Source organism: Anas platyrhynchos, chromosome 3 (assembly GCF_047663525.1).
Source record: "Anas platyrhynchos isolate ZD024472 breed Pekin duck chromosome 3, IASCAAS_PekinDuck_T2T, whole genome shotgun sequence".
Classification (NCBI taxonomy): domain Eukaryota; kingdom Metazoa; phylum Chordata; class Aves; order Anseriformes; family Anatidae; genus Anas; species Anas platyrhynchos.
This window is the reverse complement of record NC_092589.1, coordinates 86,850,806-86,874,133: the sequence shown is the minus strand read 5'-3', so window position 1 is coordinate 86,874,133 and position 23,328 is coordinate 86,850,806. Positions and strand designations below refer to the sequence as shown.

The following is a 23,328-nucleotide window of genomic DNA, read 5'->3' as shown; positions in this document are numbered from 1 at the left end:
CCAGCATCTGATGGCAGTGCTTTAAAGTCTATGTTATGTGCTGAAGTTCAGCAGGAGGATGTTTTCTGCTTATTCCCAAATGTAATAGAGTTGGTTTGTCATATTGATTTATAACTTGTGTATTTCATTCATATTTATTACTACTACAACTTTTTAAATGTGTTTATGTGTTTGATTTTCACACAGATGTGGTCCAGAAAATAAAATTGTTTCAAAGTTTTATAATTCATGGTTTCAAAGGAAGTAGATAAAAATATTGAAGTAAATATTTCACAAATATTTAGTTATTCTGCAAAGAAGGTGGAATGTATTTCTTTTTAATCATTCAGTATTAAATATCCACTTATTGAAAACTTAAATTTACTGTACTTTAACTTCTTAAGAACTCTTCGTACAACACATATTTGCCTTCTGCACTGAAAAAGGAATGCTGAATGACCAAACTTCAAACAGCTGAAACTAAGATAAGAAATGCTCATATAAAACCTGGTAAAATGTAAGAGAAGTGTAGGGGGAGAAAAAAAAAGAAAAAAAAAAGTCTGGCCTATTTTATCCATAAAATCTGTACTCAGAGAAGGGAAATGTTGATAACTTGATGCAATTTTTAGTAAATACAATATGGTGATACTACTCATCACTTCTATAACATTTAAAAAGGAGAAATAAATACTTCTATTAGTTTCCTACAGCACTCTACAAGACTGCTTGACAGAACATTTTAACATGCAACAAGGTAAGACCAACATCAAAATATTGTAGCCTCTTAGTGATTTAGAAACAAGGGAATGAATAAAATCAATAAATGTATGCTAAATTACAGATGTAATCGAATGAAAAATGACATACATTATTGATCAATGTTTCAGTTCAAAATATGACAATAGGTTATCAACCTAATTCAGAATTATGATATTTTACCTTTTTTTAAATGCATTGCAGGATTTCTACTTTAATCAATAGTCTCTTTACAGTTGGAAAATGTGCTGGTCTTGATTAGATTTAATGAACAATAAACAAAATACATTTCAGATAGTTCTATAAATTCCGTGGAGAACTTTGATTTATTAAATGGATGTTTCACTCAGGGGAAAAAAAAAAAAAAAGTGTAAAATGAGATGTAGCTCACCACATTTCATTTTATAGGTCACTATTCGTGTGTTCATATTCCTCCTTCCATGAAAATTAACTGCACACTACAGATCTGACACAGAAACCTTTTGCTAAACCTTGGAGGCATAGTTATTACACACGTCTACTCTGGTGACTTAAAGCATCAGTTTGCAGCACAGCAAGGCACAGAAAGTTGTGTTAAAGAGTTTACAGAAGTGCTAAAAAGTGCTACAGTCTTGCAGCTTCTAACCTCTTCCTGATTACTGACCCTTATACCTTTCTCAAGGTACAAACACCTCTATAATGGACGTAAGACTACTGATAATAAACTTGTTTTTCTTGGTTATTTTACTCCTAAGAAGTAATACACAGATTCCCTTACATACACTCTGCAGGTTATGGGATAGCTCTTTAGAATACGTTACAAAATCATGACTATATAAAAATAAATGTGAACCAAACCACTGGGTGGCTACCTACATTGGCTGAGGGAATATTACAGATGGAATTTAACTTTTGTCATTCCTTTAACTGTCAACACTGCCTCCTAAAAGTGAAAAGACACATCTGTGTAGCTAAAGTGTTTACACCTTACTCCCGCCTGGGAAATGTCCTGCTGCAGCCCGGAATCTGCATTATGAAAAGTGGGAGGGATTTCTGATTTTGCAGGGAAAAAATAAAAATAAAAAATCTTAGGATAAACTTTGCACTAGGCAGGATTGTGAGACAGCCCAGCCTTCTGATAGTGCACTCCCTTGTTGATCTTTAAATCCTTTATTTTTCTCTGACTTTTTTTTCCCTCTGTGGGACTTTTTATTGTCTTTATTTTGTGTCTCCTCCTCCTTACAGGCCACACACCATGAGGTAAAGACAATAGCTAATGATAACCACTATTTCACCCATGCTATCAGGTGACAAGTATATTTGCAAGTGAAACGTGTAGAGACAGAGAAGTGAAAAACAAAACTATGTCTGGCTGCATGACTTATCCCTTGTGATTCATTGATCAAAGCATCATGATAGGAGCAGGAACACAAGATAAAAGCCTCCCAAGAAGCCGACTGCTGATGATTTATGCTAGCTGTACCACCATATCTTCAGGGATGGAAGCATACACAGTTCAGGTCCATATTCTTTCTTCATCCCATCCTTTACACTGTGCTTCTCCTTTACACTGTGCTTCTTCCTTCTTTCTCCACTGAAGGTCCCATGTGAAAATGTATAAGTAGTATAGGCTTCTTCTTCCTTTGTACCTCATAAGTCTGTCCTGTTGCTCACTCTGTGAAATGCAAAAGCATATTACCTGATAGATGAAGAAAAAATGCCATACTTTTGCAATTGCTTTTAATTATACATGTAACACCTTACTTGTTGCCTTCAAGAACTAGTTCTTTACAGTCATTCAGGTTTTTTGGAGTTCTCTTGTTGACCTTAAAATGATCCAAAAGATGTGTTAGGTTCAGATAACTGCAGCATCAGATTCTGTGATATCTGTGCTGGACCCAGGTAGACAAGGCAAATTTATCTCTGTTCTGACTCCATTGATTTAATCTGAGCTAGACATGGGTAGTGGTAGACCAGTTATTTAGCAAGTCTATTTATGATGACATTGCTGATTTCATTTGTCAATGTATCCTCAGGAATAGATGTCTTAAAAACAAAAGATGTGCCAGAATGAATCTTTCCAGTGGTGCTTGTAACCATATTGTCTCTCATTTATTTTTGCTATTGGAAAGATGGATGGTTCATTTTGACATAGGAGAAAAAATGGATTTTGTATGTAGCAATAACTATAAAGAATTGGAAGTTTAAATGAAGCAGCTAGTCTGTCATATCAGATTAAGGAAAAATAGATACAATTTAATGACTAAAAGAATCATTATAATGATCTGGAGAAAAAATATTTGAGTCATATATCTGACTCGGTTCTTTTCTGTGGACTGCTTTTAATAATCAGGTACTGGATGTGTTCTCATATACTGTTTTCTTTAGCAAACCAGATTATTTTATTTATCTATGTGAAAATGATCACAAAACCATGACACAATATATACAGTACTATTATTCTTATCAAAGGAAAACAAAACAAACAAACAAACAATAGATTAAATTAAAATAATAAATATTATTGGAAACAGTAGAATGAAATGTGCTAGTCTATATAGTCATTTCTGGCAGGGATTGCTTTTAGATTTTCTCTGAATATATATGCCTTAAGGTAATTTTTAAAATTAAGTAAAATAGAAACTTCCATTTAACATAAAAATGACATTCTAAGAAATGAACTTATTTGTGATCATACTTTCCCTGGTGTCAGCACCTGGATTCTACTTCCAGAGGGATAGAATCCCTTCAACTCCTCAGCTGTAACTCATCAATAAATGTAGCTGTTGCCCACTGTATGAATGCATTACACAAGTTTATGCCGTTTCTAAGCTATAAAATAATGAAAGCATCTGGCAAATGAAACAAACAAAAACAACTTGCTAGATGTTCTTTTGAATTTACAATTTATCTGAGATAAAGCTGAAAACCTATGGAACACATGGGACATAATGGCATAAAATTAACTTAAACATTTTTGGAATTTGCATTTTCCTATCCAGGTTTGACTTCCAAGAAGAATGTTGACTAGACTGTGGTGCCTTCTGTGGACTTGCAAGTAAAAATGCTAAAATATTGTTTTTAATTGTACTCCTCTGTCTATTTGAATGTACATTTAAAATATTCAGAGAAGCTAAGTAATTGAATGTACTTTTGCCGATCTCACCCCCCAAAAAAAATTCTCTGTGAAAGAATTTAGTGAAGCCCTAAAATGCTTAGACATAAATAACTAAGGATAGGTACAAATGGTTTATCTAGTACAGCACATTTAAGGAATCAATAAAGACTATTAACTGTTTTAATTAAAAACAGACAATAGACAGCTTTCAAGTCAAAAATTCAACAACTTCACTTATCTCCCCGAACTGGTCCTGCCAGAAAAAGTAGTACTATAGAAATATTAACAACTGAAACCTCTTTGGCTGCCATTGTTAACAAAGAAATTAACCAGTGAAACACCAATGGGTGTCTGTGTGTCTTCAGGAGATAATCAAAACTGCTAATTTTGGTTATTTGCTTACTTCCAGTACTGTATGATATTTGTTTCTTGTTAAAGTTGTATTGATCTTCCATCACACAACAATTTTTCAATTACTTAGCATGCTGACAGGGCAGCAATGTCACAATGGATGCGGGCAATTAAGCAGTCAACATGGTGAGAGGCATACAATTTACACCATGTCACTTTTTATAGATAAGGTTATTGATGAGGTGCATATATATGAGACTGCATGTACCTTGAAGCAGAACTGTTGGGTATTATTTAGGAATTCCCAAACTAGAAAAGTCAGAGGCTCATTTTGTCACTGTTACAATCTTATTAACTCACTGCTAGTTTAAAAAGGTTTTTTATTTTGTTATAAATATATATCCATCCATCACTGACCTAGAAACCTATGAGGTATTTTTGCTTCTTTTACACCAGAAATATTTTGTGTGAACAGCTTGTATTATCCCTAAAATTTTCCAAAGAAATGGAAGTGCTGAAATCTTATCCCTTAATTAGGATGTTCAAAGAGTTGGCAGGGTTTGCTAATGCCATTTTCATACTTCTCAGAGACTTTTGTAATGTAAATAGAAAGGTTTCATAAGCATGCATACACATTTTTTCAGAAACTAATCCAGAGTTACGGTTCAAACTTGGGCAACTTTCCACCTCAAACAGTGCTGAGACCAGTCTTACCTGTAACCACCTCTACTCTTCTCTGAAGCTTGACTGCCTCCTGGACTCTCTGGATATATCATTAATTGGGTAAACCACATGAAATAAAGGACTCTTAATAAAATGTGATTCATTCAGCACAGTAAATATGAACAATATATGTGTTCCTCCAAGAGTTAAGAAGAATAACAGGCTGAGAAGACATAGGAAGTGATGGAACCTGTCTAGGTCTACAAGTTTGACATGTCAGCTTGGTTTATTTTCTTTTCCCCTTCTGAGTCCCAAGCTTGCAGTCTGCATTCCTGTTCTCTACAAGTTAGTAATCTCAAGGAAAATCCTTTTCTGTCTCCTTTTTTTCCCAATCCCCAAGTTCCAAAAGTTTCTTCCCTGTTGTAGCTGTGAGATACTTACTCAGAGTGAGGATGGGTGGTAACAGGCTCTGTGATCCTGACAGCTGTGGTGATTTTGTGCCCAAGCACCTTAAAGCTGAGCTAAGCAGGAGGCAAGCTGCTGTACCCACACTGATCCTACAGCCACGTCTGACTCCTTCACCTTAGGTTCCCTTCCTGGAGTGAGACCCTTCTGAGAAGTGAAGCAAGCAGAGATCAGGGGAAAGAGGACAAGAACTCCATAGCACCCTGTGGAGCAAGGACAACACCTCCATGGCATCCTGTGGAGCCTGGGGATGGTTCTCACTCATTTCAAGAGACCAGCTAGGAGATGAGGGAGCTGGGAAAACTGGGCAGCAAGGATTTTCCCTTTTTCAGGGAAGTGAATGAAGAGTGCAGGCAACATGAATTTTTCACCTGGTACTGGAAGCTATGATGGAGTATTTGTTATCCCACTCTTTCCAGAGCTTTGTAGATGTAGGCATGGCTACAGTAGGCACTTCTGTCCTATTTAGAAACAGGACCGCTAGAGTGCTTACCATTATGTTTCAAATGACAGAAAGCTGTAATTTCTTTCTCTAAAGTATCAGTAGTTACTTTTAATGTAGAACATTTGTAGTGAGGGCTCTGACACTTACAGGCTGTGGCTCACTTCTCCACCAGCAAAAGCTCAAACCCACATCTCTCAGGAATGCACACCCACCACCATTTGGCTAGAACATAGGAGAACTCCAGTTTTTACATACTGAAATGCTGCCAGTGTGGTGAAAATACCACAGAACTGGTGGTGAGGTATACGGAGAGGTTGTCTGAAGAATGTGGTGAATCTGGTCTCTACTCCCAGATTTATTGCTAGGCATTTAGTCATCTCAGGACACAGGTTCACGTCCAAAATTTATGCAGAATCACTTCAGACTTCCACTTTCTGCCTAATTTCAAGGTCAGAAAGCTTTCTTTCACATATGTATGACATTTGACCCTGGGCACAGCCAAGCTTTCTCCCAAAGGGAGCTTTCATCTGTACACCTGCTGGTCTCCAGGAGACAGGCTGCATGTGCCAGTGTGAAAGGAAAAAAAAGGATGAGAAGCAAGGCTATGGAAGAAGAGCTGGCTCCATTTTATTTCAACCCACAGAGTTAGAGCAGTCTATAAGGAAGTAAAACTACTAGAATGTGTCCAAAGGATGACAATAAGAATGGTGAAGGGTCTGGAGGGCAAGAGGAGTGAGGAGCAGCTGAGGTCCCTTGGTTTGCTCAGCCCAGAGCAGAGCAGGCTGAGGGGAGGCCTCATGGCGGCCTGCAGCTCCCTAATGAGGGGAGCGGAGGGGCAGGCGCTGAGCTCTGCTCTCTGGGGACAGCGACAGGACCCGAGGGGACGGCATGGAGCTGGGACAGGGCAGAGTCAGGCTGGGTGTTAGGGAAAGGGTCTGCACCCAGAGGGTGGTCAGGCACTGGGACAGGCTCCCCAGAGACGTGGTTACAGAACTGAGCCTGCAAGAGTTTGGACAAAGCTCTCAGAAATATGGTCTGATTTTTAGGTAGGCCAGTGTGGAGACAAGACTTGGACTTGATGATCTTTGTGGGTCCCTTACAACTCAGGATATTCTGTGATTCTGTGATTTTCTATTTCTTTCCTGTGAAAAATTGTGTCAAGACTTCAAGATGGACTGATTTTTTTCATTAACCTTTTTCTGGAAGCCTTAATGTAGTTTCTTTTCAATAGTCCTGTTAATCATAATATGGCACCTATTATCTAAACACCAATCCATTGTTGTTATGGGCTAAAAGGAGAACAGGAAGCACTCATCTGAGCTGCTTCATACCTCAGAGCTTTTCAGCAGTTCTTCACATGGTGTTTTGTATGAACACTTAGCCGGCTTCAGAAGCCCGTTTAAAGTATCTCTTAACACCCAACTACATATCTTGCTTTACCAGGATATAAGCCTTTACCAGGCTCTTCAAACCTCTTCTTCAAGTGCAAATGTCATGTCTGAAGCACAAGGTGAGGAGTAAGTGTAGGGTACAGTAGAGAGGGTAGGCCAATGTAGAAGTGAACTCTCCAGTCACTGTGCATTAACTCTAAGAATTAATTATCTCTTGATCTTATAGCATCTCTTCCCATCTGATCTTTAGCCAGGTTTCTTCCCACAAAAATCTTCATGGCTCATGCCATGGCCTAACTATAGGTCACTGAACCTCACTGACTGGTGCAGAATGTTGAATAAAAGATTGATCTCTTTGGCAATGACTGCTGTGCTGATGATTCCACTTACTCAACAACCTTCAGTTAATGAGCCACCTTGCTAAGATGGTGCTAGCATTATTTCAGCATCATTTGTCATTTGCTCATGTTCACTCTGAAGTTCTTATTGCATGTGATGCTTAGCAGAACATTCTTCTCAGCTCCTAATTTTAAAAGTCAAGTGCCTATTGATCTTGTTAAACAGAGCTATACCATTGTAAAGCATTATCCTAAACATTTACTACTTCTGTAGCTCTCTTAATATATACCATGTCTCCAAGAACTGACCTTACAAAGGACAGGAAAGTATTTTAAAATCCCATTTTATAAAAAAGGAAATTGAAAACTGGATGAGTTATTAGTACAGACCTTGGCAAATCAAGGACTAGTATCCAGAGCTCTAAAACCCAGGGCACTCTGCCTACAAAAAGGTCAGCAGGAGAACAAGGGAAAAAAAAATAAAAAAAATATGTAGCTAGGTAATGGAAGGTTGTTGTTTCCTATCTGTGGTGACATAAAGGAGGGATGTGACAAGTGTATAAAACAAGACATTTCAATGCTCATCAACTCAATTACTCTTGGGATCACTTCTCTTAAGGACTTTTGCTGTAATTTCCAGAGAAACAAGGATCAAAATAATTGAAGTTTAGACCTTCACAGACCATCTCACTGAAGAATTTGAATGGCTGATGAGCAATTTACCAGTTCATTTGTTTATAGTCTCTTTCTTCCATTTAATGGTCATCAAAACTACTCCTAAAGATTCCATTAAGTTTTATAATTACTATTTATTGACTCCCCTGGATCTTTTATTCCCACCCCTTTCCATCTCTTGAGTAATTCATCTTCAAAATGCTTCTTTTTGGATTATGTATTGCTCTAATCCATCATCAGAGAGTTGAATTAGTGCAATACATCATAAAGGGGTTGCTATTCTATTACTCACTAATGTAACTAACTGACAACAGCATCTTGGGAGTGCTTCAGTTTTTTATGTAATGGTTGTCATCAGTGTTTTAGTATTTAAAGTTACGTTTTTAAGGATTTAATCAATAGTCAAAATGAAAGCAATGTATCTTTGGTGGAAGAAGCCACTGACATACATGAATATAACAAATTGAAAATTATTTTTCTAATGTGTCTCAGAAGATACAGTCACAATGATGGACTTGAAAATATAAAGTAATCCCTTCAGGATTTGCTTTAAATTATTTTGCTTTTTGTTGATGTCAAATTCAAACATCATTTAACTACAGAAATTTCCATGCAACCTGTCTCACTATGCCGTTGCGTAGAACCCAGCATGGTTGCATTACAACCAGAGCATTAAGCAGAGCAAAGCTGTAGATCTGAACGTAGGTTTCTGGCATGATTTTGGCTTGAGCCAACTGGCACTCTCACCAGCAATTCCCAGACTTCACTGTGGGGTTTGTCATGGTCAAGGAACCATTCTCAATAAACAGTTTGGATGTACACATCTCATTCTGGAGATAAGGATACTTAAATGTTATGGATATGGACTGACCATGACAGCTGGCCTCAGAACCAGAGAGCAGACCCTGCCTAGTATGCCAATGTAGATGTCACGAGACATCCTACTTTTTCTGTTCACCTGAAGGCATCTCTGCTTGCCTGTGACTCCTTCTCCTGCCCCAGGGACATCAACTGCCTGAGGCAGCTGCTGTCACTGTCTCAGGCAGAATTGTCCGCATGTAAAATTCCATCTCAACATTTTCCAAATAACCTGAGGAAAATAATTGCTGTATTCTTAAAACTTCTTGAAAGAGCAATATTTCAAGAATTCAGAAACAGTGTCAAGCAAGTAGCTTAAAAACAGTGTCAGCATTTTGCAAAACTGGTATCCCAGTCCAGTATGTTTGTAAAAGCTGATATGTAAGCAAACATATCAAATTGATAAAATAAATAAATAAATAAATAAGGAAAGAAAGCAAAGCAAAGCAAAGCAAAGCAAAGCAAAGCAAAGCAAAGAAAAGAAAAGAAAAGAAAAGAAAAGAAAAGAAAAGAAAAGAAAAGAAAAGAAAAGAAAAGAAAAGAAAAGAGAAAGTTAGCTATAATTGCTTATGCTTTCTGCTTAGTTTTGTCTATATTACACTGCCCTGTGTATTTATATTGCACAGATTAGAAGGAAGAGTAGGGAACTATCAAAAGGAACAGAATGCAAGATCCCAGACAGGGTTCTTTGGAGACAGGGGTTTCTCAAACACCCATATTTTAAATGAGCATACTGTTCAGTGTGGGATTGGGTTTTAGAGTTAGTATTATAATTATTGGATGAGAATCAGTATTTTTTTGATTGTGACTTTATTTAGCAAATTCCAGACACAAAGCACATCCACAGTCTGTTGACTTGAACAAATGAATATTTCAAATCTGGCACTTTTTGAAATATATAACTAACCTACTACAGTTCACCAATTAAGTGTTTGTTTTCTGAGAGGCAGTTTTCTCTCTTTGTGTCCAAATACATATCCAATGTGCATGTTCCGAGAAGGTGTTATTTTGCATTTCAGGACTCTTTGTCACCTTGGTCCAAGGACATAAAATCCTACGTTAGATCCCCTAGAAAATAAAGTATAATAAAATAAAAAATCAACTTATTATTCTATTTCAGTATCTTTTTTCTCCATAAATAATAGATTACTTCTAACCTGTAATGAATTTTTATGGTCCAGGTATCAAGCTTCTGAAAAACAATAGTTAGGCAAGATTTCAGCCAAAAAAAGACAGTAATCAGAGGAGAGTCATACATGGTGGTGGTGGCATGGGACATGAGGCTACATGGTGCTTCTGAGATGGAGCAGAGCACACAAATGAGTTACAAGCCCTTATCCTGCTATTCGGCATGGATTTAATAGCCATAAAAATCTAAATCTTTGTAGCAAGCATGTATCTGCTTCATACCAAGTCGCATTTGATATTTTATAAACCAGAATCTGCTTTTTTTTTATGTATTTTTTTATAATTATTGCATCGTCTCTTTATCCTTATATTTAGGAATAAGGGTGTAATTAGAGCATTGCCCAAATACACTAAAACAGAAAGCGTATTTTGAAAAAAAATAAGAATACTCAGAATTTTGGTTGAGTTGCCTACATTACCCAAGAACCCTTCATAAAACAAGATGCTTGTATCTTAATGATATTGTTCCACAGCATTTTTACAATTTAAATGAATACAATGAGGAAATAAGAGCTTGACAATTTCAAAAAACAGTAGATCTGTCCATGCAAAGGTTGTGTCTAACTTTGTAACAGCTGCCTGTGCTCTGAGTTGCTCAGGTACATGTTGTTCATAGTTTACTATTGCAGATATAAAGAACCAAAGCTGTAAGTGGGCTCACATGTAACTGGAATAATTTCATTTAAATCCACTATTTATTATTCTCTCCTCAACCAGCTGCAGATAACGGTAAAGATAAAAATTAACAAATTAAATCCAAATGTAAATATATCAATAGGATGTGTAAGTTCCAGTGAGACTGTGAATTAATTCTGTTCATGAGGAAAATACCTAAATAACTTGTGGCAAGTTATTAAGACTTCCTGTCCCTTGTGGTGTACTTTCTATAATGCATGGAGTTCATTAAACTGTTTGCATAAATATAGATCAACCATGAAAAGCAATTAATCCTGTTACCTGTTTGGTGGCATGTGTATATTGCATTGTATATTATTAAATATGCCACATACATATTAATAGTCCATAAAAAAGCTTGTGGGAAAAGTAAAATATCTCATTTTGCTTATTTAATTATTTATTTTATTCTGCTGTCATTAGATATTTATTTTCTTTCTTTTTTTTTTTTTTATATATTATTTAATAAGTCAGAAACTGTATGCTTAGTGTCAGGGAATAATTAAGGTAGCAAAAAACAGGCATTAATAACAACTCATTACATAGGGAGGCTAGTCATAATCCATTGAACTCTGTGAGAGATTTGCCATTGATTTCAGTGAAAGCAAGATTGAGCCTATTGAGTTTCAAGATAATTCCTGTAAAATATCCATTAAATAATGAAGCAGATTATAAATAAATGGACACTACTATGCTTTCATTTGTCATTAGATTAACATTTTAAATAATCTTGAGTGCAAGCAATACTTAAGAAACGAAGAACTGCAGCTCTTCTACAAAAAAGTATGTGGTTAAATAATTAACCTAGCTGAACCTGAATGAATAGCAGTTTATATCAGTAATTCTAGAAGGACCTAAAGCAATCAGCAATTGTTGTTCAGAATTGCTAGAAATTTTGCACGAGTAAAATATATATAAATAATACATATTTGCAAAGAGAATCAACTAACACAAAATTTTGGGTAAAGATGTTAAGTGATGTTAAGAGCAATGAGCCACCTCCTCCAGCCACTCCAGCCCAGGACTGCTTCTGCTCAGGTGCTTGTGCCCAGCCAGATGTCTGGGTACCCATGGTCCCTGCCCAGACTGGGAGTGGACCTGGCTGCTTTGTTCCCTTTTGCAGGTTCAACCTGTAGCACAGGCTCAGCCACCAGCACAGAGCCCTACAATCACCTTGCTTATTCTGGCCTCCCCCAGTAGTTGATTTGGAACCACACATCCTGCCCAGTGGCTGGGAGCAGGGGACACCACACACTACAGTAGCTGATGCTAGGATCCCATTTGCTCCAGTAGCTCGCACCACAGTGCATGTGCTTGGCTGCAGGTCAGCTATGGCCCCAGCAGGGTATCAAGTACCTGCAAAAGCACATTTTGTATTTGTATTGAAAATTTCCACTACAGAGATGCTTATGATAGCTTTAAACTGATATGTGGATAAATATGCATTTCATTCTCCCTCCAGACACACCAAATGTATGTGTACAGATCGTGTCCTCAAAAGCTATAAGCAAATAATTATGTATTTTTGTGTTCTTGCTTGAATTTAACTGTACATCATTTTGAATACAAATACAATGAAACCATATTTGCCTCACGACAAACCATGTGAGAATTACCCACCTCAAAGCCCCATTGAAAATATTATTATTTATCATATTAACATATTCTTCTTCAAGGTAATTCAGTTCATGATTGTTTAGGTACATCATTGCCAAGGATTAGCTCCCATCGGTGTCCTTCAATTGCTTAATGAAATGGGAATAAAAACTGCATGGATGAGAGAAGAAGTGTTTTATGTGGAAAAAACATCAAAGGCAAGAATGAATTTCATATCTCTTTGATGTAACTTAGCTTCAGTTAAAGAGCATTACAGCTTGCAGGAGTGCTAATTAAAACCAATAGTTATTTGATTTACTTGGCATGCCTTTAAAATAGCTTGTAAAACTTGCCGTTCCTGACAAGAGGAAGATTATGAATCCATGAACATGTAAGATTTACAAGTCTCCCTCCTGTTTCCTCACAGACATAGATGTAATGATCTTCTGAATGTAAGTATCAGAAGATGGAGCTGTGCATACTAATCTTATCAGTATGATAATTCAAACTAGAAAAGCCTGTTCTTTTTCTGCCAGCTCTGGAAGATGAATGAAGGAGAATTAATTAATGTAAGTGTGATATTGAGTTATTTTCCTTACAATTGTTTGTAACAAATAATGTCATTTCTAACCTAGGACAAAGCTGGTACTTACTAGCATCAGCTCATCAGAGAATGTTACTAGCAGTGCTGCCTTGTTACTCTTTCTCCAAGTGACAGCAGTCTCAAATGCACCACATACTTTCTCTAAGCCTCTTGTGGAAATATTGTTGGAAAGAGTAATGTCACATTCAGTCTTTGATCAAAATCAGTAAACGATTTTCCTTTTATTACCATCAGTTATTTCACTATTAATACATGATAGAGCCTGGAACTGATTAACAGGCAAAAAAAAAAAACATGAAATGCTCATGAAAGCCCATTTTTGCTCTGAGGAAGATTTTCCAAAATGTGTGAAGTGTAAAAATTGAGGTATTTAACAGTAATTCCTCTTTGAAAAGTGTTTGGTGGCTGTTTTCTGTTTCAGCTATTATGAGACAATTAAATAGAAAATAAAATGTGTCTTCCTAACACCATGGTATATTTCCCTATAGTGAAGGCTTGGCCCATTACAGGCAGTGTCAAAACTTTGAGTGTCTTTGGAGAAAGCAGAGTGTAGGACTTTTCTTGACAATTTTGGGGATTTTGCTTCTTTGAGCCTGCTGTCATGTAAATATTGATTTCAGCTAGATAGCTTTATGATGGCTAACTTTAATTCCACTGCTTGTTTTTGTTTGTTTGTTTGTTTGTTTTTAATTGATGACAATCCAGATAAATCCCTCGGTCAACAAAGGGGCAATTTGGACCACTGTGCGTTATTAACCTCCTATCCACCATTAGATTGTACTGTGTTTCCCGGTTTACTCTAACCATCCATGGTAAAACACATTGTCCTTCATGTTCATGTCTCTTCATCTCTAAAACCTAACTTGCTATTTCTCTTCTGTCTGATATGAATGTATTTACAGAAATTTGCTTTTTGTGGATCCTAATTTGACACAAAGGACTTTTTGTTCCCAGGTTCAACATGCAAAAGGTTGTCTCCTGTAAAAGGTTTTCTGCTGATATATAAAATAACATACTAAAAGTTCCTACACAAGCAAGATTGTGTAGCATATTTCTTTTATTGCAATAGTGTATTTTCATAGATTCATGGCACTGCAGATCCATACAAGCTGGAAGGAACCTCTGGAAGTCTGAGGTCTACTACTCCAGCCTCCTGCTCAAACCAAGGTCAATGCTGAATTCAGACCCAGTTGCTTAAGGCTTTACCTGTTCATTTCTTTAAAAATGACCCAAAATAGAAAGTTCAAAATTGCTCTGGGCAACCTGTTTCCGTGCTTTCTTGTTCTCATAGTGATTTATTTTTCCATTATCTCCACTTTCCCACTTCAATTTATACCCACTTTCTTTCATCCTCCTGCCATGCAACCACTATGAATAGTCTTGCTCCAACTTCTTTATAAACTCCAGATATTTGGGGACAGCTGTCAGGCCCTCCTGAAGCTATGCTTTTCTTAGTTTGAGTGAGCATAGCTCCTTCAGCCTCTTCTCACAGGGCACATGCTTCAGCCCTGGTTATCCTTCACTGAACTTGATCCACATTATCAATGTCTTTCCTGTGCTGGGGGTCTGGTTTTACCCAGCTGCTAAACTCTACCACAACCCATCTCTCACTCCCCCTCCTCAAAAGAAGAGGGGGACGAGGAAGAAAAAAAAATACAAAAAAAAAAAAAAACAAAACTCACAGGTTGAGATATGGATAATTTAATTAAAGGGAAAGGAAGAGGGGAAAAACAAGCAAAGGCTGCCCAGAAGCACAGAGAGAAAGAAAAAAAAATCTCTACTTCCCATCCATGAGCGATGTTCAACCATGCCCCAGGAAGCAGGTCCTCAATACAAGTAGCAGTTGTTCAGGAGGACAGACTTCTTCATAATGAGAGCCTCCCCTCTCCTTTCCCCTTCCTGCCTTTTATTGCTGTATGACACCTTATGGCATGGAATATCCCTTTGGTCAGTTTAGGTCAGCTGCCCTGGTGAGGTCCCCTCCTCATCACTTGCCCACCCCCAGCCTGCTGGCTCTTGAGGCTTGGAGGGAGTCTTGGTGCTGTGCCAGCACTGCTCAGCCATAGACACAACACTGGGCTGTTCTAGCTACAAGTGCAGAGCACAGCATTGTAAGGGTCACTGCAGAGAAAGATAATTCCATCCCAGCCAGACACAGTACAGGGTCTAAGACAGTAAAAGGCAGGTAACACCTGGTACTTCACTTGTCACAGCCATCCAGGTGAAGTACAACCCATGCTCTGTAAGCATCCAGTCCTTGAACTGGCACAGGTTTTTTTTGGCCTGCCCGGTCTCCTGATATGTCCACTCAGTTTCCTGAGTATCAAGACAGACCATTCTTAAAGGACAGGTTTCCTGAGTTCCTTTGAGCTTCAGAGCTACTCCCCATGGGATCTTTGGCACTCTCTGTAACATCACAGATCCTGTCCTCCAGCAAGCAGCAACCTCTGGTGACAATGTGCCCATCAGCTAACGGTGCCTTCCTGCAACCCCCATCACCAGCTACTTCCTCCTGGTGCTGACTTTCAGCTCAGGCCCAGATGGTTCCTGTAGTTTCTCTCAGTGGAGCTTTGTCCCCTTCACTGGGTATTAGGACATTTTACCAAGACTGCAAATTCAACTTTGAGGGCAGAGAAGAAGCATTTCTCCTGCTGTCAGAAGTCACAAGCCTCCCCCCACTATCCACCCCCCCTTGTGAGAACATCCAGCCTCCACTTGTTTAAGCCTCCAGTTGTCCCTCCTTCAATGTATCATGTGGCTCAGGATGTCAGCTAGGTTTCCATGAAGACCCTTCCTCTTATTCATGAGGGAGCCTTTTGAGGCTTATCACTTGAAAATTTCTGAAATACCATTGCTCTGAACTATTCTGTGTTGCCTCGGGAAAATTGCTTCACATATACTAAGTATATCAGAGTAAGCAAAAGCATTTTCCTTCAAAATCTGTTTATATCCAAATGCCATCTGCTCTTTTTTTATTATATTTTTCATTAAATAAATGCTGATATGCTACAAAGGTCATACCTATTGCTCTATGGTATTTCAGCATAACACCCAATTTTGAAGAGGAATCTCATGCAGAAATGATTTGTTTTGCTACGGAGATTGGATGTAAAGTTTAAATGTTCTGTTTTAAAATGAAGGACAGTTCCTGTATCTTAGGCACACTGTAATCAATACATTCAGTCATTTTAGGACAGTTTCATGCTGTCGTAAGCATCCAGTGTTGTAACACTGGAACCTATTGATATAAGAAACCTATGGGAAACACAGCAAGACAAAGGAAGCATTTAATTTCTGTGGCAGTAGTGATCAGTACTCCCTATATAGTCCCTTTGTATGATCCCTATATTACACTTCTAGACATCCAAGTAGCAGGTAAGAATTAAACACAACTCTTAAAAATCTCCTGTGATGTCTTAAATTATATCAAAATGTTCCTCTGCAATGGGGGCTACTTTATTCTCTTTAGAAGCAGAAGATAATATAATTCTGAAAATGTACTAATGTGAAACAGGAACATTAGCACTAAAATATAAACATCTGCATATAATACTCATGACCATTCTCAGCCACTAGGATGTTCTATATATTTGTCTCTAATGCTATGTATTGCCATCTGTTAGAGAATAGCTCTCTCTTTCACGTCTGCATTTTGGGCAAGTAATGGGTAAAACATCCCTCTTAAATAATAATAATAATAAAATAACAAAGCTTGCCGTCTGATTAAAAAAGATGTTAAAAAAAAAAAATACTTGGTCTTTTTTTAAGATAACTAAAACTGTTCATGGTCAAAGTTAGCCTCATATATGACAGCACCACAGAATCACAGAATCACAGAATTTACAGTTGCTCTCTTTGGTTACAACATCACATTCAAAAGCTGGCATCATTGCATGCAAGCAGGCTGCCAATGCTCCCCCTGTGCAGTCAGAGTCACACACAACAGAAATCACAGCCTCATCAGCCTGATTAGAAGATGCCACTGAATACAGGTTAACCAAGGGGGATATGCTGAACATACAGCTGTGTCTTAAATTCTGCTCTATTCAAGACCTTAATAGTTTTTTCAGTGCTTATAGCACAAACTATAACCTTATCCCATTCTCACTTCATCTTTCTAGTCCAAAATCTGATTTTATCTGGGCAGAACTTACCAGAAGGAAGAAGGGAGAGATCAAGTGGGAGAGGAAAGGTCGGGTGCTGAGATCCCCAGAGCAGGTGAGGGCATTCAGCAAAGCAAGGCCTCAAGTAAAAAGCAAACAAAACAACAAATCAACAAATTTCTAGTCATACATTAACAGTATTCAGATCCCCCCTCCCTCCCTCCAAACAAAAAAAGGAACAGAACTTTTTGACTTTATAATTTTTACAATTGCAGGCAGTATGTCAGTTTGGGGATTGAAGTCTGAGTGGACTAACAAGATGCAGTAAACTGAAGATCAAAGGTAATGCTGCTCCCCTGACTCCTGTTGCTCACAGACTCAAAAATATATATATATATATATATTTTCAGCCTTTGATAGCATTCTGCTCTCTAATATATATTTCATGGCCAGACTGAGAGAGATTCTTACTTAGCAATGATTCGTCTGCAAGACAAATAGAGTATTTTCTTCAAAAGAAGACGAAGGGTAATTTTATAAGGTAGTCAGTAAAAGACCTGCTTATCTCAATTTCTTCTCAAAATCAGAATGTTTAAATATATGGTTTACATCATATGGATGATGAACTGTTTTTTTGCAGGGCTCTGCTGTCAAAGAACAGCTCCAGAAGTTCAGTGCAGTCTTGCACTGCTTGCTGAACGATGTAATCACCTATAATTGAGTGGCCACCTAAAACTTGTAGTTACAATGAGCTTGTGTGGGCAATATCTGTTTAATTTCATGGTTCCACAAGTTGCTTTTGGCTATCTATCAAAAAATAGAAGTATTCCAATTATCAGCTCAGCAGGAAAATGTTAGGTGCTTTGCTGCTTGGGTCCAACTCACAGTCCTGAGCTACACACATTGTGGGAGGTCAGTCACCTGTCATTAGAGCAATGAGAACTGCAGGACAAGCTGGCTGCTGGAGCTCTGGAACACAGTACGCATGTATTATTATAAATACATATTGCTCAGCTTTTTCAGACAATTTTCAAATGGAAAAAACACAGTAGTCTGTTTAATGTGGCTTCATTTAATTCTGCAGTTATCAGCTTTTTTTTTTTTTTAACAGAAAGGGTACAGATATGTTTTCACTTCTCAGTAATTCCTTCCCAATCTTTATACTCTAAGATAATTCATATGCTATTACTCAAGTGCATTACAATTTTTAGAAATGTTCATTCTGTTGTAATTGTATTTATCTGATGCTAACAAAAGATCTCCTGTTGATCATGTACCTCTTTATTAATGTATCTTTAAGATGATATGTATCTTTAAACAATCTGTTTACTTGTTACAAATAGTAGCAAGCATTGTAGGTGATGTTGTGTAGTACATGAAGACGTGTAATGACTACAATGATAAAGGTAAGCACTTGCAGTTACCCCATGACATGTCATACACAATTATGCATCTAATTTTCATCATAAAAAAAATATATAATTACCAATGTCACAGCTTTCATTGACAGCTTAATGCTAGTTATTATAGATATAGAATCATCAGGAGAAAAGAAAAAAGAAAAAAAAAAAGAATCATTGTAATGTAGCCATTACACATCTTCATGTACAACACACAAAAAAAAAAAAAAAAAAAAAAAAAAAAAAAAAAAAGAAACATTTTTGATATAAAGAAAAATGAAACAGATAAGTATTTCTGCATATTGAAAGTTTGTATTTTTAAAATTGGACTCTCTTCAGACAAAGTTATCAGTAATGCTACTGATGCCACATGCTAAAGGAGAGATACACCCTGTTCTGGCCTGGGGACTCTGTTTTTATTATTTTTTGTTTGTCAGCCTTCCTTAGTTGTAACAATTCAGGTACTTGTAGGACAGAGAATTGTGATACTATCTGTAACAAGTACATTTTATCATAGTTCTCCACACAGTATTCCTATTCAAAGATATTGGTGGCAGACAAGAAAACTACAAGGAACTGTTGGTCTTTTGGATGAAATGAAGCTGGGGGGACTTTTAATAGAAGGAAAAAATATTCCAAGAATGAAGTATTGCATCATTTAGTGTATACAAAACTAATGTCTTCAGACTTCATATAGAAAATTCTCACTTCAAAACAATAAACCTGACTCTAGCTTGAAAATTAAATTTAAGAAACTTGGGGGAAATCATAATCTGGTGTCTCATATTAAAATTAATATTCATTGTTTGTGTTGTCTGGGTTTTCAAGCTCAGAGAGGAAAAACTAGTGTTGCAAACATAAAAATAAATTACAAAAGAATGGTATTAGCACTGTGTGATTCTCAGTACTGCACATCTCACTGAATCACTCTACTGAATAACTTATGATTTTTTTTTTTCCAGAAAAAAAATTCTACCTTTGTAAGCAAAGCAGAACTTAGATGGTACTTTCTCCTTCCCACATCTACAGATTCTTGTTAGATGTCCCTCCCTCCAAGTTAGAGCTCTGGATAAATTTAGGATATGGACCAACCAAGATATATACTCTTGGTTGTTTCAATGGGACCTTTCTGAGATGCTGACCAGGTCCTAAGCCTTGGCACTGCACAAGGGCTAACCAAACAGCACTTCTGCAAGCATTTTACAGCACTGTTGTTGGAAATCTTAAAATAATTTAGAAGTGTTGTTATTACTAAGACTTCTTAAATGCTCCTCAGAAGACCGTACCTCTTGTCTCTGTAAGGAAATTATTTTTTCTTCTATTTTTTTCTTTCTTTCTTTGAGAAATCCCCATTTCACCAAAGTCATGGAACACAACTCTGGACATCCTGAACACTGTCAAGTCCACCGTTTTGGAAACTTAGTTTTCGAAGTGCAGTGTCCCAATTAGGATCTGTTTCTCCTGCTTGGGTCCCCTGTGCCCTGCATGTGGCTTATTATATGAACTCATGTGGTTTTGAATTTCAATTTATGCTGAATGTTCACAAATCTTCTTTTGCATCTTGCCATACCTTCTATCCTACAGTTCAGTGACTTTCTACCTAACATCTGTTCCTGCATCTATCCTAACATGACTAAAAAAAAAGTTCACCCTATCTTTTTTCACAGTTCCTCCACATTGTTAGCCACAGCTGAAATCAACACTTGGATTTTTTTTACAGTTTGCCTGAAACCAAAAAGTTGCCCCTACCTTGTACATTGAAATTAGATTAAAGTTCTACTTCTCCTCTCTTAAGGTTTCCGAGATTCATTTCTTTATTCCCCTGTACATAGCTTAAATTCACCTCAACCTGCTTCTCTTTGACCTTCTTGACTTTGATGTCACCTACTTCTCTACACAGCTCCTAAAATTTTGTTTCTTGTTTTTCATTCTGACCTTTGCCAATTCCCACCTTTTGTTGTTGTTGTTGTTGTTGTTTTAACCCCTCCAGCTTGCAGTGACACCTCCCTGAACTATCCAGACTTTCTTGTGGGTCCCCTACTGCTCTCATCTCCTTGGTGTCACAGTTAAGAGTAACTCCCATCTGATTTAACTGAATAAAAATAAATATTTTCAGAGCAAAGTAGCTAGAAACAAAATATTGATATTTATTGACCACCTGACAGGACTTGAGCATGCTGAGTTTTCTCCCATATATGGTGAAATATGAGAAACCAAACAACTTTGTCCACCTCACAATCCTCCTGCAATGAAGCGGGCTGCTGTGATTGCTGGCTGTTTTCATTTGTCACTGTCAAGAGCTTGCCAGCACTGACAGTCACTCAGAAATCTCTTATAGTCTAAACTGCCAGACTGTTTTTTGTTGTTGTTGTTTTTGATTTTGTTTGTCTCTTTGTTTTAATTCTTTTATTAGGATATGGATTACTCTCTACCATATTTTATTTTTCTTCTGTAAGAAAGTAAAATTATGCCCCAAATCCTTACACAAAAGAGCAATTTAAACAGAGTTAGCAATACTACCTACCCAAAAGCTAGAAGAAGCACTAACCCCAGGGCTGCAAAATGAGTCTGTCTTGTCTAAATGCTGGTAGGAGCTCTCTGCTTTTGTTCTGGCAGAAGCAGACTAAACAAGAGGAATGAAGGATAGGGATTCAAACACAATCCTAGGATCATATTTTTTTTTCTTTGTCTGTTTCATCTTTTGCACATTTGCAGTGTTACCCAGAGAAAATGAAGGCTCAACTCACTGGTAAAGTGACACAAAACATACTTGATAAATTTGTCTTCCTTCTAGAAGAAAAAAAATCATTTTAAGTATTCATTTCTATTCAGCATCTTTGTCTTGAGGGATTTCTTATATAGACGGTACAGAGAAGAAAACAGACATCTGCATTTAGACAGAAATATCAGAAAAAGAAAACCTCTATATGAACTAAGCAATGTTGTTTTTTTCTTTCTTCCAATATAACGCGAAAGATTTTTTCTCTTCCGTCCCTTAAACAATGATGTTCAAATGGGGCTTCAGAGTCCCCCACACACTGATAGTGAGGATATTGTAACAGGTCTAATTTTGTATGGTGACCAAATCTTCCTGAATCAAATGCCCCAAATGGTATATTTTTTCTGTTAACTGTAAATATCTTCTGTTTTTCATTTAGGTATCATGAACATACTGGTGGTCAATGGAAAAAAATGGGAGAACTAAGGAATAAAATTCCCGTTATACCCAAGCTCAATATCTTGCTGCAGTCTATGTGAAGAAAAAAAAAAAAAAAAAAAAAAAAAGTGAAAAGTGATTGATGACATTTTAATAGGTTTTCCTAGCTTTTGGAGGCTGTTGTTTGTTTTCAGTCCATAATTCACTTGGTTACAGAAGGAACCACCATTGATTTTTAGTGTAGCAGTACTTGGGCTAAAGGATTGTAAAATGCTTCACAGTGTTTTACACACACGCTGGGACAATTCCTGCTCCAGCTCACATCCCAGGTAATGCCACTGATTTTGAAAAGGCTGGATGAGACCCAGAGGAATGACTTCAGAAGCAATTTGTGTTTAATATGTATCAGAAAAGATATGCCTTGCTCACTCATGGAATACTAGGTGCAAGGAAAAGAGGAAGAACACTGCTGAAGAAGATATAAAAATCTTCTGCTCATAATGATCCCCTTTTTTCTATTGGAAAAATATTTTTCTATTGAAAAATATTGACCTGCTTCAAAGGAATAAGGATTTTTCCACTGATGTAAACCATGTCTGAGATTTTATTTTATGCCGCAGAAATAAGAGTTTTTGCTTAAATGGCAAATTAATGAAAATCACTTCTGTGGCACCAAGCATATCAGCATATCACAGGAAAAAGTCTTTAGTATGGCCGGGATAGTTCGTACCAAATCTAGTGTACAGTAAAGTCCAGATTTAAAGGCAGATTTAATGAGCTGGATTCACGGTCAATGGTTTTCCAGGAACCATGCATGACTTAATACTTATTATGATTTCCAGATAAAACAAGTCAGTCATGTAATTATACATTTAGCTAATAATGGTAGGTGCAAAACAGCTTCCTCAAAGATATGCCTTCATGCATTATGCTTATTATAGGGCCACATTTGCTGTCCATGGCTCCCAAAAGCCCTTTGTTATAGAAGGTTACAGTTTGGTGTTCTCACAAATGTTGCTATGCATTTCACTCATAAGAAAGAAGCAGCAATATATTTATTAATGAAAGCAGAGATTTAGCAGGGCTTAATCATGAATTAGACAGTAATCTAAGAAAATTGTAATGGTAAATGTAGCATTAACAAGATTCATGATGGCAAGGTTACCCAATTATTCACTGCATTGAGGGCAGGGTCAGACAAAAAGAGTCAGGAAGACCCTCACCTTGAGTCACAAGGTTCAGAGTGGAGCCCCTCTTGCCGTCCAAACTCCAAGGAGCGAGTCTAGATACAACACAATCCCAGACTTAAGAGCTGATACCTAAAGAATCATATGCACAACCAATCCTTTATATCACTTAGCTAAGATTACAAAGTTTCATCATGCTTAGCAAATTACTTGCAAAGTCTCAATGAGCTAGCTATTAGTCAATGACTATCTGTCACAGGCATAGAATCTCTCAGCCTCAAGGAGTAACCTTGAGAGATGTCCCTGTTCCAGGGGAAGATTCCAGCATGCAGCAGAAGAGCTCAATGGGATCTGGACTGTCCCTTATTTATGGAGTAAGGTGAAGGACTAGTCATATTTG

At 37.3% G+C, this 23,328-nt stretch overlaps 2 long non-coding RNA genes across 2 annotated transcripts; both read right to left on the bottom strand.

Moving 5' to 3' along the window:
* Positions 1-279: 279 nt before the first annotated feature.
* LOC110352381 (uncharacterized) lies at positions 280-5,523 on the bottom strand. Its single transcript, XR_002401290.4, has 2 exons — positions 5,288-5,523; positions 280-2,389 (listed from the first exon to the last, which is right to left on the bottom strand). It is a non-coding gene; the product is annotated as an uncharacterized lncRNA (long non-coding RNA).
* Positions 5,524-9,828: 4,305 nt separating this feature from the next.
* On the bottom strand, positions 9,829-23,046 carry LOC119716419 (uncharacterized). Its single transcript, XR_005264372.2, has 4 exons — positions 22,965-23,046; positions 21,332-21,374; positions 17,236-17,324; positions 9,829-10,086 (listed from the first exon to the last, which is right to left on the bottom strand). It is a non-coding gene; the product is annotated as an uncharacterized lncRNA (long non-coding RNA).
* Positions 23,047-23,328: the final 282 nt, after the last annotated feature.